The sequence below is a fragment of the Lolium rigidum genome, chromosome 1 (genome assembly GCF_022539505.1).
Source record: "Lolium rigidum isolate FL_2022 chromosome 1, APGP_CSIRO_Lrig_0.1, whole genome shotgun sequence".
In the NCBI taxonomy this organism is placed as follows: domain Eukaryota; kingdom Viridiplantae; phylum Streptophyta; class Magnoliopsida; order Poales; family Poaceae; genus Lolium; species Lolium rigidum.
In genome coordinates this window covers 65,448,005-65,459,624 of record NC_061508.1, presented here as the reverse complement: position 1 = coordinate 65,459,624, position 11,620 = coordinate 65,448,005, and the positions used below count along the sequence as shown (strand labels likewise).

At 42.8% G+C, this 11,620-nt stretch overlaps 2 long non-coding RNA genes across 3 annotated transcripts; both read left to right on the top strand.

The window, feature by feature from the left end:
• The first annotated feature begins 934 nt into the window (after positions 1-934).
• Positions 935-5,422, top strand: LOC124674710. Its single transcript, XR_006993067.1, has 13 exons — positions 935-1,264; positions 1,662-1,750; positions 1,865-2,063; positions 2,150-2,237; positions 2,543-2,674; positions 2,852-2,922; positions 3,095-3,218; positions 3,299-3,363; positions 3,730-3,788; positions 3,917-3,978; positions 4,319-4,433; positions 5,038-5,063; positions 5,097-5,422. It is a non-coding gene; the product is annotated as an uncharacterized LOC124674710 (long non-coding RNA).
• Positions 5,423-7,687: 2,265 nt separating this feature from the next.
• On the top strand, positions 7,688-9,870 carry LOC124674699. 2 transcript variants are annotated; one of them, XR_006993066.1, is made up of 4 exons: positions 7,688-7,745; positions 8,620-9,009; positions 9,109-9,243; positions 9,345-9,870. It is a non-coding gene; the product is annotated as an uncharacterized LOC124674699 (long non-coding RNA). The 2 variants fall into 2 exon arrangements; XR_006993065.1 differs by having other exon boundaries at positions 8,620-9,243.
• Positions 9,871-11,620: the final 1,750 nt, after the last annotated feature.

Below are 11,620 nucleotides of genomic sequence, written 5' to 3'. Positions count from 1 at the left end.
TCTAAAGGTATAATTGTTGCCACCCATGGAGCACTTAGAGGCTATCCACGATAGGCAAGTGGCACGGTAGGATGGGGCGCTCGCCTCGCTCGTCTCCGCAGGTTGGTCCACGCGTCACGATGCGGCTGGCTCAGCGAGGGAGAAAAGGAAAAGCGATTGGAGGAGAGGAAAAAGTAGCTACCAGCCAAACCCTCGTGTGGCTTTCTCCTCCCATCCCCTCACATCTCCCACGCCCGCCGCCATCTCGTGCGCATCTCTTCCCCCGGCGCTACCAATTCCTTCTCCGGCGTCGCCGGCCATGGGCGTGCTTTTCTTCCCCATCGCGACCGCCTCAGCAGCAGGAACAGCTGCAACCGGCGGACGGGCGCGGGGACAGTGGACGGGCGCGGAGACGGCGGACGGGCGCAGGGAGAACGGACGGGTGCGGGGACGGCGGACATCACTGGCAACCTGGCAGGAGCGGCAGGTGGCCGCTGCTTCTAGGCCGCTCTCCGTCTCCTCCACCCTCTTCCGCTTGAGCCTTCTCCTCCCCATCAGCAAGCATGCAGGCGCATCGAGGATTGGTGCTCGATTCCGGTTGGCCGAGGAGGAGAAAAATCTCCAGCAGCGCAAGGAAGAACCAACTAGCGCCGCCATGGAGTCGTCGTCCAGTTGTCCTAGATGAGCGTTGGGGAGGATTTTCTCGTCGTCGGTGCACCATCCTTAGGTATAGAAATCATCTTTACCTTGCCTTACCATACCCTTCCCTGAACATCTTCTATTTTACTCTCATATTTCGAGGTTGCAGGTGTACACAAGGTGTTTGTGGAAATGCCTAAGGCCAATGATTGCTTCAGAAGATGCCGATGTATGTGCATCTTATTTTGTTTCAAAGGGCCTGCCTTTTACTATGATTCTTGCAATAGTGTGGTACTTCACACATTAGAGATGGAGCAGTTACGCAAATATTAGGTGCTTGAACAATTCTGATCCAATTTCCATGAACAAATGCATGTTGTGGTAAACCGTATGTGTTCATTCTACTCCTATTTTGAGGGATTGCTTAATTAGATATTGTATGTTGTGTTCTACAGGAACTTGATTGGGTCAAATCCATTTGCCTCCAATTCGGTCTATTTTGTCATCGATTCAAATGGGTCTTTCTCTTTGCATTTCTGGTTGCACATTTATTTTGATCCCCTGTTTTTTTTTTGTTGCAGGTGTGTTAAAGGAAGACAATTGAAGTTGAATAGAAGAATAGACCTATATCTTGCTGTTTTAGTAGGTAATGATTGGGCCTGAATTTTGACCATAACATTGTTTATTTTATTTTAATTAGATATTGTGTGTCGTGATTTATACGGACTTGATTGGGTCAAAATCATGTGCCTCCAACTTCATGAGTCCAATTAGAAACTTTTAAGAAATCAGCGTCTTGCTGGTTGCATCAATTATATATTGCATTCCTGCTTTTTAGTTGGACTTTTTGAATTTTGAACCATAGTGCAGGTTGGGGATTTACAGAAAACTATTATTGCCGCTATATCCTCCCATGTTTCGTTATTTTCATGCATCGCAGATTCATCAAGTACTAAAAAACTTTCATGATGCAAAGCATGATTTGGTTATTCATTTACAGGAAACACACATTTCGCGTCTGATTTGATTAACATGATATGTAGATGTAGATTCATGGAGAGCATCTAATGGATTTGCTTGCAGCCATGGAAGTGGACCCCTTCTATCCTATCCATAATGTAATTATATGAAGGTCAAAATTCTCATGCTTGGTTATTTTTTGAATATGTGGGTTCCTTGCATAATTCCGAGTTTCAGATATAAAGGGATTGAAATTATATTTTTTGGGTTGCATTATAATTTTCAGATAAATTTACTCATTGAATTGCGGTGATCAGCAACAGGGCATCTCACCACATCTAGATAACAGCCTCCAGGTAAGCTCAGTCCATTCGACTCCAATTTGTCTACTCGGTTATTCTACAGTATGACCTGTAGATTCCTACACCAACGACTAGCAAGATGTTGTCTACAATTGCCCTGTTTTTCTACTACGTTTGGTCCTGGTCAGAACAGATGTTGTTCCTCTCCTTGTTTCTCTTTTCATGGTAAGAACCATACTTAGCTTGGCTTTGTGGCTTCATGACTGTAGGATGTTGTATGAATGGAAGAAGCTGCAGAATAGTGACAACTCATCGTTCTCTTACCCATATATGTGAGGGAAGCATCAGCTAAATCATGTAAGTTTTTTCTTCCTCCACTTGAATCTTCTATCTTTTTGTACTCTAATAATAGAGTTGGTACACGTGCAATATTAATTTTCCATCATAGAAGTTGCCAACAATTGATTTTTTATTTGGCATTTTATTTCCTTATTTAGGTTTATCCAAAAGTGTACCATTGATCCTGTATAGACAATTTATTTGGCATTTTATTTTCCATCATAGAAGTTGCCCACAATCACACCTTTTTTCTAATTGGACTAAACTATATGACAGTGTACCATTGATCATGTATAGGCAATTTAACCTTTACCTAATCACAGGAGGAGTGTAGAACTGTAGACTGCTGTTGCCCCACAGAAGGATGTGGATGTCGGAACCAAGGTATACCGCCCGCTCATTTGCTTATAAGGCATTTCCTGACCATCATTGTGTCAGCCAGAGCATTAATCACGGTAAAGCTTGAGTAACAATTTTTGTATATGTTGATTCTATATAGTTGCAGTATGAGCTCTGAATACCGTGACACAGACCCCGCATGATTTCGGTCAGAGGCCAGTCTATGGGTGGGGCTTTATTTCTCCATTCTCGAATTAATTTTCTGATTCTCTCTACTGGTTTGTAATTTTTAGGGACTCCTGATGTATCCATTGCGATGCAATATGTGTGCAAAGCCCTTTTCAGCATTTCCTAGGATGTGAAGGTATATATGTTTCCATCCCAATATTTTTCGCACACAAATTTCTCAATTTTCATTTGTAGATCGAATCACATTGTATCAGTCTTTTATCACAAATTTTATTCTAATTGAACAAAACTATATGACAGTGTACCATTGATCCTGTATAGGCAATTTAACCTTTACCTAACCACAGGAGGAGTGTAGACTGTTGTTGCCCCAAAGAAGGATGAGGATGTCGGAACCAAGGTATAGCGCCCGCTCATTTGCTTATAAGGCATTTCCTGACCATCGTTGGGTCAGCCAGAGCATTAATCACGGTAAAGCTTGAGTAACTATTTTGGTATATGTTGATTCTATACAGTTGCAGTATGTAATCACCAATGGTTTTCTTCTGCAGCACTGAGCTTTCCAATGATCCTCCAGCTACGACGAGAAAGTAAAACTAAGAAGCATTAGAGCTAGGTGACCACAATTCTCATTGGAGCACTTTTGACTTTATATCCTTCCTCTTTGGATTTTTTTCTTCTCAATTGTTTTCTATTTTTCTGTATTGGAGTACTTGCATTGCTGATTCCGTAAGATCATTTAGATGTAATTCTTATTACGATTCAACAAGTAGCTCGAGTGGCCTCAAGTAGTTCAGATATAATATGGTTCAGATATAAATCAAGTGACCTCAAGTATCACAGGTGTAGTTCAGGCATATAGAACTCTTTCAGGTGTTTATCTATAAAAATGAAAAAATCTACTTGATATTCTCGAATTAGTTCAGATATAGTATGGAGTTTATATTTTTTCTACGAATTTAATGTGCTCTGATATGTTCAGATTATAGTAATGATGATAAGCTGGCCTCAAGTAGTCCTCTGCCTCTCCCTCTGGAAAATGTATGCATACTCTATGACTAATGGAGTGCTCTCTTGGCTTATACGGATAATTAATAGTTATCTAATTTGAAAACCTGATTGTATTAAATGCTTTACCTAATGTTTGCATGACTCATGGTGGATTTCAGGTTTGGGTGATCTGATAATGGCCCATTTGATCCTTCTTCTGAATGTAAATTGGCTAGATTAGGTAAGCGTTAGTAATTAATCTATGTTTCTTTCCAGTTTCTCCCATTATGCATAGTGTGGTGAGCAATGGTCTACTCTAAAATACCATTGAGACAGTAAAGGTGAGCAATGGAATGTACTCTATTTTTTTAGAATGATCATTAAATTTGAAGAGTAGACATTCTGCACTCCAATGTTTGTTTTCCTCTTTAAATTTTTAAATTGCAATGTCCTATGTTGGTTGTTATTTATTTTGAGGAAGAGGAAGGGCATGTGATGTTTCTTGATGTATTCATTAGTACCTTCACTATAATTTATACCTCACTGGGAATTAACAACTGCTTTATTTTATTTTCCTGTAGGCAAGAAGGGCTTGAGTGGCATCTGAGCTCGCTGCTGCTAATCAACAACCTATTCTTGGCATCAATGCTTTCCAGGCAGGGCTAACATTTCAATGGGAGCAAAGCATCCCAAAATGTATTTCGCTTCTCATGATATTTACAGTATATAGCTATATTGTTTGCTTTCTTAGTTTTATAATTTCTGGACCATGATCCTTGATTTTGGATTGCTAATACGACAATTGCTGCAAGGTTCCCTTCCTGGTTTATAGAATTTGTTCATCTGCAGTCTTATACTTTACAAAACTAGAGCACAAAAGATCTATGAGTTGGTGTGTCACTAAATATATAGAATTGATGCATTGTTGTTTTCAGTATTTATGATGTCTGAAAAAAGGCCAAATTTGCAGGCAAGTTACAGAAATATCAGGGATAAAAAAAATAAACCTGCTAGATTCACTCATGACCTTCTGAGTCACCTGGACACTTCTATTAACAAAAAAGTTTGATATTGCAGCTTTATGTAACTCCATGTATATTGCATACATTTCTATTTTCCAGGCTTGCCATTGTTCAGACTACAGATTTACTTATTTATTATATTGTTGAATTATTGCATCATGCATATGTAAGTTTGGCCGGTTTTAGCATCTCTTTTTAGTCTGGTACGACACTTCATATTTCATCCTTGAAGGATTTGTGAGATTCTTCACTATTACGTTCCTTGAATTGCATTTCAGATTTGTGGCCTGTGTCCCCAAAGAAGGTATCAGGCTTGACATGCCAAGAACCAAAGAAGGTATCAGGCTTGACATGCCAAGAACCAAAGAAGAGGAGTGCACATCGTGTGCCACTGATGAGTCCATTGTACGGCTACACCACCCGTCATAAGGAAAACATCGCTTCTGTCGACTGGATGGATGTCGGTTTCCCCGACGATGACAGAGCGAGCGTCCATATCTCCGTGTGCACAAAGTACCGAAGATGGTTATCTCAGTATCATATTTGTTATCTTTAAGATTTCGTCACCAGATGTATGCCATGTTTTTGAGTAAGCCCGGCATTCGCTATGCTTTGTTTATCCGACAACATGGTGAAAAAAAGATGTTATATATTATATTGTTAAGTGTCTCTTTCTCTCATGTATGCAAGAACCTTCCAAGCGATGCTACTTGCCAAACTATTTCATCATTTTTTGTACCGCATCTGATCTTTATAATCAGTCCATTTAGTGCACAGTCATGGTCTCTGTATATTTGGTGTTCTGTTTTGCCTTTTTAGTTCTATATAACATATTCTACAGGGACAGCAGAACTGAGTATACTAGACAACTGGAAAGTAAATTTGAAGAGAGAATAGTTGTTTCCTCCAGCTCAACAAAAAGAATTCTATGCTGATTGATGCAGTTAACTGGTGCATGTAAAGGAAGGCCAATTTCAGGAATTCAAGGGCTCTAGCTTAGTGGAAAGGATTGAGGGATGATTGATTCAGCTGATGCATGTAAAGGAAGTTTAGTTTTAGTAATTCAAGGAAGAGGAACATACCAGCTGCTAGCTCATTAGCTCCATTCACTCTCTGTGGCTCTGTGTCAACTGCGACCACCTGCTGACCTGTCTGAGAATTTGACCAGAATGAAACATTTTCTTTTCTCCTCCACAGTTCACCTTCGGCCTCTCACTTCATGCCGCCACAAGTTCTAAAGCAGCAGGCAAGAAGTGGAAAAAAAATCAGGAGCCAGCGACTGAGTCAACTAAGAAAAGGTAACGGCCTAAAAGAATACTACAAGAGTGTAGCTGATCACAACTATATAAAAGAAGAGTTAACCATGGCCATGCTTTATTATTATTATTATTATTATTATTATTATTATTATTATTATTATTATTATTATTATTATTATTATTATTATAGGTCTCAGATGTTATTCTACAATGTTATTCTATAAGATCTCTGCAACTCACCTAGCATTGTATAGTACCACGGTCTCTTTAGTGATCTGTTGTGCTCAACCACTGATGGCTTTGTTGCCGCTTTGTTGGCATCGAACCAGAACCAGAGCAACATGCATCTTCGTAGTTACTAAAAGATAGATTGCAACATCTGACGCAGATCCTTCTTTCTCAATGTATAAGACCTTCGTTTTCTAAAGTTAGTTCAAATGATGTAATAAGACAACTCTGTTTGTTTGTCCTCACGGGCGAGCTACAGAGCTACGCTGCAGATTTAGTTGAAGCGTTTTTCTGCCGTGATTGGGAATCACACACAAATTTCATCAGTTGCTTTATATTCTATAAGCTGCTTTAGTTTGTGAATAATAGCAGAGTCACATATCGTCCAGCATCGGACGTCTGCATCATCATCAGTATATGTGAGAAAAAAAAACACTAGGAAAAAACTCAAAAGCATTTGCAATCTTTGACCAAAATATCGCAGGAATTAACCAAAATCAATATTTTCTGTGTAAACTTGTAACAAGAGGGGAACTTATACTTTTGTTGAGGGGAAGAAGGGAACTATACATGAGGAGGAGACCTGCGCTTGCTCGAAGGATGCTAGTGCCATGGGGTCGAGCCTGGCCGGGCCCTCCTTCCGGACATTCCTATCAGCCCGCCGCCCAAATGTCATGGTTACTGTGGCCTCGATGTGGATGTTCTACTTTGCTATCCACGGTCGCACCCCGCTGCCCAGCGACCTGAAGCAATCGGGTTGGCCCTGCCCCTGCCTACCGACTGCGCCGCCACGGTCGACGAGGACGCAGTCACCTCTAGCGGCCGCCTCTTATGGCCCATTCCTTCCATCTCGAAGCTTTTTGCCCCTCCGACGAGATAGCTCTCCGATGCTGGATTATCCCCTTACTTACATGCGAGAAATTGACAGAAAGCGGCAACAAATTGCGAACTGGACTACTGGAGTATAGGGTCAGGACGAATCGAGAATTCAGAAGGCCAAGGAGCACCGCCGACGGTAGGAGAGGAATGCATCGATGGGAGAAAGAGAAGGGGACAGTCAGGCAGTCACGGTTATGCGAAACAGTGAGGTTGATTAGGAGGAGTATGGAATGATTCGGCAGGGCGGTAGGCCTGTCGGGTTCCGGCCGCAAGCGCCTTGAGTTGGGACTTGGGAGAGTAGTAACTCTGAAGTGGCACCGCTCTTTTTAGACTGCCAGTAGACAGTAGTACCACTTACTAGATACGAGCAGTTTCCAATATTAATCAGTGTGGAGGCCATCCATGCCATAGTTTTCAGTTGTCTTCGCAGGCGAGAAGCTGGGGAGCAGTTTGATCTCAACACAAATATTCTTTCTGTAGTGGATGAGGAATACAGAAACCAGCGTGCAGCTAACTCCTTGGGTTCCAAGGGTATGTTCCAGTTTATTCAACGAAAGGGGTCTTCGAGGAATCTTCTGGCTCTCCTTAAGCATGATGATTCAGTTACTAAGGCTTGGCAGGTACTACCTCTGGTCCCTATTTCCTATTAATCGACACGGTCACTGCACTAATCTACGTGCATGCACTGAACTCCTCTACGTGGATTAAAAACGACCGGGACAGTAGATTGAAGTGACAGTAATGGTAATGGTTTCGAGCAGTGATAAATCAGTTAGAAATCCTATGGTTAACCCATCACAAATTGGGAAGGCGGAGTCAGTTAACCTCCAATTTGGTTCTTTTCGGGTCACCAAGTGGCTGAGTGATAGGTTTCTTTCAAAGTTATTACTTTAGCTTTGTGCACATACCCTTAGAATACAACCATATTTAATTGTCTTAGTATAGATATGATCACCACTGTACCCAAAATCTTTGTCAACTGTTCGTTGGACTAGAGATAAGGTGCACTTATCTGACATGAGTGTAGCATGTACATATTCAATCATCTATCATATTTGATTGCATCAGCTGTTGAACCTACGTGGAGAAAGTTGCTACACAAGGTCTTGGTGACATGATTACCAAATACTTTATTTGAAATGCTGAAAAGAAAGAACCGATCGGAGTTACACAAAGTGTTCAAAATTTCAAGATTTCCCCACGATTCTTTTATCGGCTCACAATTTCCTCCTGTTCGTGACGAATTTTTAAATCTAAAGAATTATTACTGATCCCGGTCTACCGGGATCGTGCGCCAAGGCGCACCATAAATCTAGTATAATAATAGCACCCAAGCATGAGTGTGGATGTATACTCTGCCGTTCGTTTGAACCTTGAGATTCGTGCAAATTGGACGTGCGTTAGACATTTTGTAACCCGTGTGCAATTTCCAGTCACATCAAACTCTCCTTTTTTTCCTGGCTTTTCACCGTCTGACCCGGTGTATGAGCCTAGGCTCTGTTTTCATGTAGGGACGTACGTACAGTTTATGCAACTATCCAAAAAGTAGTACTCGACCGGTCCTCCATTCCCCATCTATTTTCCAGATTTACTCGTGCTCTTGTCGTCGGCAGAGCTACTCATTTTCCCCCGTGCCGGCCATCTTCCCAAGGTGCGGCGAGAGCTCCGGCGTGCCACCTCTTGTCGCAAAACTACCAGCCAACTCCACCCGGCCGCCGGGAGGCCTGCGGTAGAACCTCTACACCGCGTCGCCGACGCGCAGGTACAGTACACCGTCGTCGTGCGCTGTCGCCGTCACCACCGAGCCTTCTACACCGCGCCGCCACGCGCAGGTACAGTACGCAGGGCACAATGGTTCTGGAAAGCTCACTCGAGATCTCGTCGGTCAGTTCGTCTTGCCTGCTCTTCTCATTCACGCAGTAATCCATTCAGTTTTAATTGGTTTTGATCTTGCTGACGCCTGACCTTGCATGTCTGTTTCAGATCGGCCTTCAGGATTCAGGATCCAAAGCAGACGACGAGGTGAGCGTTGGATATGATGGCCACGGCAACGATGAATAGCAAGCCATTGCCGGCGGGGATGGGAATGAAGTGATTTTGTTGTTTGTTCCTCCTGAGGTTAGTTCAGTTGCCCGCGTCTCCAAAACTGTAATCAACTGCCACGAGGGAAGCATCCTTGCTGTTTATAGATATCTGATTCTAATAAGCATACATCTCAGGTTGCTCCGGGCTTTGTGGTCGAGGAGGAGCATGTGGCGGAGAGCATGGGCGCCGGTGGCGTCGGCCTTGCAATCGGGCTGGTTCAGCTCGAGGACAGCGACTCTTCTTCAGATGCAGGGTACCAAGACGTCGACGAGGGCGACGACGAGGTGCTAAGCCACCGGCGTCGTTTTGGCGACGACGGCGTCCGCAACCTCATGCAGGAACGGGGCTGCGCTCGTCTAGTTTGACTCAGCTTCGGCCGTCCCGGAAGCCGGAACAAACTATTGTCAGTTAGTAGTTAGTCGTCAGTTAGCATTTCAAGGTGAGATTAACAAATGCAGACGATGTTTCTTAGTTCTGTTGTTCCTCTAGATTCAGTAACTGGCTTGGACAGCAGTTTAGAGTACAGTTGTTTGTTTTGGGATCCATTTAGTTCGATGAAAACTACCAACCAATGATTCTTGTACTCCCTTCCTGTGTCATGTAAGCTGTTCCAATGTCATGTGAATGAGTTTTATCAATGAAAATGGTGTGTGTTGGGCATCCTTTTTTTGCAATCTCCCGCTCTGTCCTGGCTTGTGTGTGTTGGACATCCATTTGAAAATTGGAAAACTTCTGCTCTGTTCCGTGGGATGCGCTATGAATTTCCAGTATTCGTGGGCGCGTGCAAAGCTCTGTGTCTTTTTTACAGGTGTGTCTTGGTGAGCGCTGTGTTTTCGTTGACAAAATAAAGAGGCGACCGCCATGTTTGTCTTGGCGCTAGCTAGACGATAAACCCGTGGGTAAACCCTTGTATCAGATCACAGGAACTGGAATGCACAATGGTCGCTGTTTTTGCGGGATTCCTGGGTGACGGCACGGTATGGATGTAGTAGTCTTCTCCCGGGCATCATGGTAGTGGCGTAGTGGCGAAATAGGATCAGATACGTCTTCCTCCTGGCTGTGGTGGTGACTCCATGCCGGTCCAGCTCAGCCGCCGGAGCAGCCGCTGGAACCTCCGCCGGAGCAGTTGCCGTGCAGCGTCGGCGTAGCTACCGAGCCGCCGGATCCGCCGCCGGAGTGCTGGCCAGATGCATTGCAGATACGAAGAGAATACTGAGACATGGTGTAGCTTGGGGAGGAAGGATGGTGGAGAAGGAGTTGGGGAGGGGATGGTGCACTATGGTGGAGAACCAGAGTAGAGGGTGACGGGAGAGAGAGAGGAAGAAGCAGTCAAGCAGTGCCGGGAGAGAGACCGGAGGTGAGGAACCACCACCCCGGGAATCTTGGGTGTCAAATGCGTGTGGGGTGGCCTTTTGACTCTTCTGCTGGGACCCACATGCTGTGTAAAATTAGAGAAATTGGCTCAAAAGGGTTTCTCTCACCTGCTATCTTTTCCGAATCTCAAAGAATCTGACGGCAGGGGTAGTACCCACACTCATGCTTGGGTGTACTATTTCCGATTAAACATTCAATATTAAGAAAGTACCCTTTTGTATAATAAGATAAATGAATTAGTAGCTGAATACCTGATCATAGGGGTGAAGTACTATCTCCAATTCAAGGATTAAAGCATCCTTATTTTACGTGCTTTTTGTTTGACCAAGAATTACTTCAAATATATAAAGATTGTTTGTACGAAATTAACTTCATTAGAAAGTGCTTTTCAATACGAATCCAACGATACTAATTACATATAATATAATCAAGATTGTGTTGCTCAATTTTTATGGTCAAAGTTCGTCTTGAAATACGTGTGCGCCTTATTCCTTGGAACGAAGGTAGTACGTAGTACATTCGCTGAAATGTCAAGTAAAAGATGTAAAATTCCATTATCACTGAGTTGAAAGAAAAACCACAAAAAATTAAACTAATCAGCTTAAGACCTAGATAGCCAAAAGTATAATGGCACACCTCCAAATAATAAAGAAAAGTTATTATGGAATAATTCAATACATATTAAGCCTTCCTGCAAAAAAAAACCCGGTTTTATGTTACCAGATCAGTAAGGGTCGGACAGGCCATCTGACATCTTATTAGCTAGGTGACTTGAATGTTCATATGCTGAAGCTCTTTATTTTACCCTTCTTGGGCCAAGCATGCAGAAAAAAGATCAAAATAAGTTGATTTACATAGTAAATAGTGCACACCTTATTCGTCATTTTTTTATGACCTTTACGTGAGTTGGTAAATCTTACTAAAGATAATCCCTATCCGATTTTGATCGGTGGAGATTTTAATTTACTAAGATTTCCTCAAGGTCTTTTTGATGGACATTGGCCTTTCTTGTTTAACGCTGTCATTGATAGCCTTG